At 42.0% G+C, this 6000-nt stretch overlaps 4 non-coding genes and 3 pseudogenes across 4 annotated transcripts; all 7 read left to right on the forward strand.

Annotated features, from left to right (window-relative positions):
- The first annotated feature begins 531 nt into the window (after positions 1-531).
- On the forward strand, positions 532-650 carry LOC120039899. Its single transcript, XR_005475542.1, has one exon. It is a non-coding gene; the product is annotated as a 5S ribosomal RNA (ribosomal RNA).
- A 691-nt stretch (positions 651-1341) lies between these two features.
- On the forward strand, positions 1342-1491 carry LOC120039894 (annotated as a pseudogene).
- A 705-nt stretch (positions 1492-2196) lies between these two features.
- Positions 2197-2315, forward strand: LOC120039888. Its single transcript, XR_005475537.1, has one exon. It is a non-coding gene; the product is annotated as a 5S ribosomal RNA (ribosomal RNA).
- A 691-nt stretch (positions 2316-3006) lies between these two features.
- LOC120039895 lies at positions 3007-3156 on the forward strand (annotated as a pseudogene).
- A 681-nt stretch (positions 3157-3837) lies between these two features.
- LOC120039896 lies at positions 3838-3956 on the forward strand. Its single transcript, XR_005475539.1, has one exon. It is a non-coding gene; the product is annotated as a 5S ribosomal RNA (ribosomal RNA).
- A 691-nt stretch (positions 3957-4647) lies between these two features.
- On the forward strand, positions 4648-4797 carry LOC120039892 (annotated as a pseudogene).
- A 706-nt stretch (positions 4798-5503) lies between these two features.
- On the forward strand, positions 5504-5619 carry LOC120039889. Its single transcript, XR_005475538.1, has one exon. It is a non-coding gene; the product is annotated as a 5S ribosomal RNA (ribosomal RNA).
- Positions 5620-6000: the final 381 nt, after the last annotated feature.

Raw genomic sequence — 6000 nt, forward strand, 5'->3', positions numbered from 1 at the left:
AAACATTGTTGGCATTTTGTCGAAACATTATGTTGCGAAATGCAGCATTGTATTTATGCCACGCTGGTACTTCAATCAGGAGATAGTTGAGTAGCCACTCTAACCCCCCCCGGTCATGATGTGTCATACGCGCCCCATGCGCTTCCAATATGAAATTGTCCATACATGCGTTCCTCCTTAGCACAGAACAATGCAATAGGTTTTCAACATCCAGAGCTTTTGTGTATTTATTGTGGCTAGTAGGATAGCTGCATGGGAAACTGTTGCTGATGATGTATTTGTCAGAAGTCATTGTATTTGTCCGTTTTTTCCCACAAGGCTGAAATATGTGCCCTCGCTTTGAAATGTTAGCAAGGTTTGTTTGTATTTCATCCAACTATCTGTGCTAAAAAGTGATGGCTACAGTATATGTAATTTCTTCCACTTTTTGAGTGAGCCAAAGTTCAAGCTGCTTATCTAATTGGTGAGAATGCAATGTCTGTTTATCAGACTCACTTTGACTTTATATGGTGTACCAAGAGATGTTCCTTCGCTTACGGCCATACCAGCCTGAATACGCCCGATCTCGTCTGATCTCGGAAGCTAAGCAGGGTCGGGCCTGGTTAGTACTTGGATGGGAGACCGCCTGGGAATACCAGGTGCTGTAAGTCTTTTGTCCACTAGGGGGTGTGGCATTATTTCATCAGCAACACTGCCTTGTAGTAAGCATTTGATGCTGAATTGACTAAATGCAGCTTCTATGGGCTAGTCTCCCCTGCCCTTTTAATACGATCAAAGTTCCTTGTGTTGTCAGGGAGCAACTGCCTTTTATGCATAAGACAAATAAGAATATTGTTACTGAATGCAGGTTGTGTGTGCTTTGTGCTCCCTCGCCCTGTTCAAATGATCAAAGGAAATAATGCTGGTGAGGAGTGGAACTGGACTGGTGTCTGATGGCCCTGTGTTTTCCATGTTGGAATTACAACCCTTCTTTTATGGAGTAAATCAAAAGCACAAGAGAATCTGAGATGTTATCGATAATAAATCAATTGGTTTCATGCATTTGTTTGTGTGTGTGTGTGTGTCTGAATGTGATTGTATTTCGTCATATCGCAAACATTTGTGATATCAGATAGGTTAAGATATTAAAAAGTAATTGGTGATTTTTTCGACAGTGTTGCATGATGGGAATCTAGTGGTTCACTGATATAATCTAGTAAACAAAATAAACTACTTTTTCACCACTCTGTGTGCAAGTGCATTCCTAAACGGCATTTAACGCAGGTCGATGTGATATGATATTATCACAACAAAAAGTGGTTCCCGTTAGCGGAAAATGTTGGCACTGGAGAGACTTTTCCTCCACTAAGCAGAAGATATGCTGTGATCAAGAAGGTGGTTGACCCAGTGTGGGGCTCAGCCATTCCACTCTGGCTGGGCTGACCCCTTTTGAATTTTCCAAATGTGGGAATCTCGAATGCAAAATTTATGGTAGTGGTCGTTTGCAAAATTTATGGTAGTGGTCGTTTGCGCTTTACCCTGATATCTTTGTTAATGATAAACCGTTGCTTGGCGGCAGGCTTAAGGATGACTTGAGTCAACCGACTGTGCTTATGGAGATCTTTGAAGTCAGTTGTGAAAGAGACTTTGTGGACCAATCGAAAGGTGGAAACATTTGTTTGTAGCAAAACATTGTTGGCATTTTGTCGAAACATTATGTTGCGAAATGCAGCATTGTATTTATGCCACGCTGGTACTTCAATCAAGAGATAGTTGAGAAGCCACTCTAACCCCCCCGGTCATGATGTGTCATACGCGCCCCATGCGCTTCCAATATGAAATTGTCCATACATGCGTTCCTCCTTAGCACAGAACAATGCAATAGGTTTTCAACATCCAGAGCTTTTGTGTATTTATTGTGGCTAGTAGGATAGCTGCATGGGAAACTGTTGCTGATGATGTATTTGTCAGAAGTCATTGTATTTGTCCGTTTTTTCCCACAAGGCTGAAATATGTGCCCTCGCTTTGAAATGTTAGCAAGGTTTGTTTGTATTTCATCCAACTATCTGTGCTAAAAAGTGATGGCTACAGTATATGTAATTTCTTCCACTTTTTGAGTGAGCCAAAGTTCAAGCTGCTTATCTAATTGGTGAGAATGCAATGTCTGTTTATCAGACTCACTTTGACTTTATATGGTGTACCAAGAGATGTTCCTTCGCTTACGGCCATACCAGCCTGAATACGCCCGATCTCGTCTGATCTCGGAAGCTAAGCAGGGTCGGGCCTGGTTAGTACTTGGATGGGAGACCGCCTGGGAATACCAGGTGCTGTAAGCCTTTTGTCCACTAGGGGGTGTGGCATTATTTCATCAGCAACACTGCCTTGTAGTAAGCATTTGATGCTGAATTGACTAAATGCAGCTTCTATGGGCTAGTCTCCCCTGCCCTTTTAATACGATCAAAGTTCCTTGTGTTGTCAGGGAGCAACTGCCTTTTATGCATAAGACAAATAAGAATATTGTTACTGAATGCAGCTTGTGTGTGCTCTGTGCTCCCTCGCCCTGTTCAAATGATCAAAGGAAATAATGCTGGTGAGGAGTGGAACTGGACTGGTGTCTGATGGCCCTGTGTTTTCCATGTTGGAATTACAACCCTTCTTTTATGGAGTAAATCAAAAGCACAAGAGAATCTGAGATGTTATCGATAATAAATCAATTGGTTTCATGCATTTGTCTGTGTGTGTGTGTGTGTCTGAATGTGATTGTATTTCGTCATATCGCAAACATTTGTGATATCAGATAGGTTAAGATATTAAAAAGTAATTGGTGATTTTTTCGACAGTGTTGCATGATGGGAATCTAGTGGTTCACTGATATAATCTAGTAAACAAAATAAACTACTTTTTCACCACTCTGTGTGCAAGTGCATTCCTAAACGGCATTTAACGCAGGTCGATGTGATATGATATTATCACAACAAAAAGTGGTTCCCGTTAGCGGAAAATGTTGGCACTGGAGAGACTTGCCCTCCACTAAGCAGAAGATATAATGTGATCAAAAAGGTGGTTGACCCAGTGTGGGGCTCAGCCATTCCACTCTGGCTGGGCTGACCCCTTTTGAATTTTCCAAATGTGGGAATCTCGAATGCAAAATGTATGGTAGTGGTCGTTTGCGCTTTACCCTGATATCTTTGTTAATGATAAACCGTTGCTTGGCGGCAGGCTGAAGGATGACTTGAGTCAACCGACTGTGCTTATGGAGATCTTTGAAGTCAGTTGTGAAAGAGACTTTGTGGACCAATCGAAAGGTGGAAACATTTGTTTGTAGCAAAACATTGTTGGCATTTTGTCTAAACATTATGTTGCGAAATGCAGCATTGTATTTATGCCACGCTGGTACTTCAATCAAGAGATAGTTGAGAAGCCACTCTAACCCCCCCCGGTCATGATGTGTCATACGCGCCCCATGCGCTTCCAATATGAAATTGTCCATACATGCGTTCCTCCTTAGCACAGAACAATGCAATAGGTTTTCAACATCCAGAGCTTTTGTGTATTTATTGTGGCTAGTAGGATAGCTGCATGGGAAACTGTTGCTGATGATGTATTTGTCAGAAGTCATTGTATTTGTCCGTTTTTTCCCACAAGGCTGAAATATGTGCCCTCGCTTTGAAATGTTAGCAAGGTTTGTTTGTATTTCATCCAACTATCTGTGCTAAAAAGTGATGGCTACAGTATATGTAATTTCTTCCACTTTTTGAGTGAGCCAAAGTTCAAGCTGCTTATCTAATTGGTGAGAATGCAATGTCTGTTTATCAGACTCACTTTGACTTTATATGGTGTACCAAGAGATGTTCCTTCGCTTACGGCCATACCAGCCTGAATACGCCCGATCTCGTCTGATCTCGGAAGCTAAGCAGGGTCGGGCCTGGTTAGTACTTGGATGGGAGACCGCCTGGGAATACCAGGTGCTGTAAGCCTTTTGTCCACTAGGGGGTGTGGCATTATTTCATCAGCAACACTGCCTTGTAGTAAGCATTTGATGCTGAATTGACTAAATGCAGCTTCTATGGGCTAGTCTCCCCTGCCCTTTTAATACGATCAAAGTTCCTTGTGTTGTCAGGGAGCAACTGCCTTTTATGCATAAGACAAATAAGAATATTGTTACTGAATGCAGCTTGTGTGTGCTCTGTGCTCCCTCGCCCTGTTCAAATGATCAAAGGAAATAATGCTGGTGAGGAGTGGAACTGGACTGGTGTCTGATGGCCCTGTGTTTTCCATGTTGGAATTACAACCCTTCTTTTATGGAGTAAATCAAAAGCACAAGAGAATCTGAGATGTTATCGATAATAAATCAATTGGTTTCATGCATTTGTCTGTGTGTGTGTGTGTGTCTGAATGTGATTGTATTTCGTCATATCGCAAACATTTGTGATATCAGATAGGTTAAGATATTAAAAAGTAATTGGTGATTTTTTCGACAGTGTTGCATGATGGGAATCTAGTGGTTCACTGATATAATCTAGTAAACAAAATAAACTACTTTTTCACCACTCTGTGTGCAAGTGCATTCCTAAACGGCATTTAACGCAGGTCGATGTGATATGATATTATCACAACAAAAAGTGGTTCCCGTTAGCGGAAAATGTTGGCACTGGAGAGACTTGCCCTCCACTAAGCAGAAGATATACTGTGATCAAAAAGGTGGTTGACCCAGTGTGGGGCTCAGCCATTCCACTCTGGCTGGGCTGACCCCTTTCGAATTTTCCAAATGTGGGAATCTCGAATGCAAAATTTATGGTAGTGGTCGTTTGCAAAATGTATGGTAGTGGTCGTTTGCGCTTTACCCTGATATCTTTGTTAATGATAAACCGTTGCTTGGCGGCAGGCTGAAGGATGACTTGAGTCAACCGACTGTGCTTATGGAGATCTTTGAAGTCAGTTGTGAAAGAGACTTTGTGGACCAATCGAAAGGTGGAAACATTTGTTTGTAGCAAAACATTGTTGGCATTTTGTCTAAACATTATGTTGCGAAATGCAGCATTGTATTTATGCCACGCTGGTACTTCAATCAAGAGATAGTTGAGAAGCCACTCTAACCCCCCCCGGTCATGATGTGTCATACGCGCCCCATGCGCTTCCAATATGAAATTGTCCATACATGCGTTCCTCCTTAGCACAGAACAATGCAATAGGTTTTCAACATCCAGAGCTTTTGTGTATTTATTGTGGCTAGTAGGATAGCTGCATGGGAAACTGTTGCTGATGATGTATTTGTCAGAAGTCATTGTATTTGTCCGTTTTTTCCCACAAGGCTGAAATATGTGCCCTCGCTTTGAAATGTTAGCAAGGTTTGTTTGTATTTCATCCAACTATCTGTGCTAAAAAGTGATGGCTACAGTATATGTAATTTCTTCCACTTTTTGAGTGAGCCAAAGTTCAAGCTGCTTATCTAATTGGTGAGAATGCAATGTCTGTTTATCAGACTCACTTTGACTTTATATGGTGTACCAAGAGATGTTCCTTCGCTTACGGCCATACCAGCCTGAATACGCCCGATCTCGTCTGATCTCGGAAGCTAAGCAGGGTGCCTGGTTAGTACTTGGATGGGAGACCGCCTGGGAATACCAGGTGCTGTAAGCCTTTTGTCCACTAGGGGGTGTGGCATTATTTCATCAGCAACACTGCCTTGTAGTAAGCATTTGATGCTGAATTGACTAAATGCAGCTTCTATGGGCTAGTCTCCCCTGCCCTTTTAATACGATCAAAGTTCCTTGTGTTGTCAGGGAGCAACTGCCTTTTATGCATAAGACAAATAAGAATATTGTTACTGAATGCAGCTTGTGTGTGCTCTGTGCTCCCTCGCCCTGTTCAAATGATCAAAGGAAATAATGCTGGTGAGGAGTGGAACTGGACTGGTGTCTGATGGCCCTGTGTTTTCCATGTTGGAATTACAACCCTTCTTTTATGGAGTAAATCAAAAGCACAAGAGAATCTGAGATGTTATCGATAATAAATCAATTG

This window comes from Salvelinus namaycush, unplaced genomic scaffold (assembly GCF_016432855.1).
Source record: "Salvelinus namaycush isolate Seneca unplaced genomic scaffold, SaNama_1.0 Scaffold3062, whole genome shotgun sequence".
Classification (NCBI taxonomy): domain Eukaryota; kingdom Metazoa; phylum Chordata; class Actinopteri; order Salmoniformes; family Salmonidae; genus Salvelinus; species Salvelinus namaycush.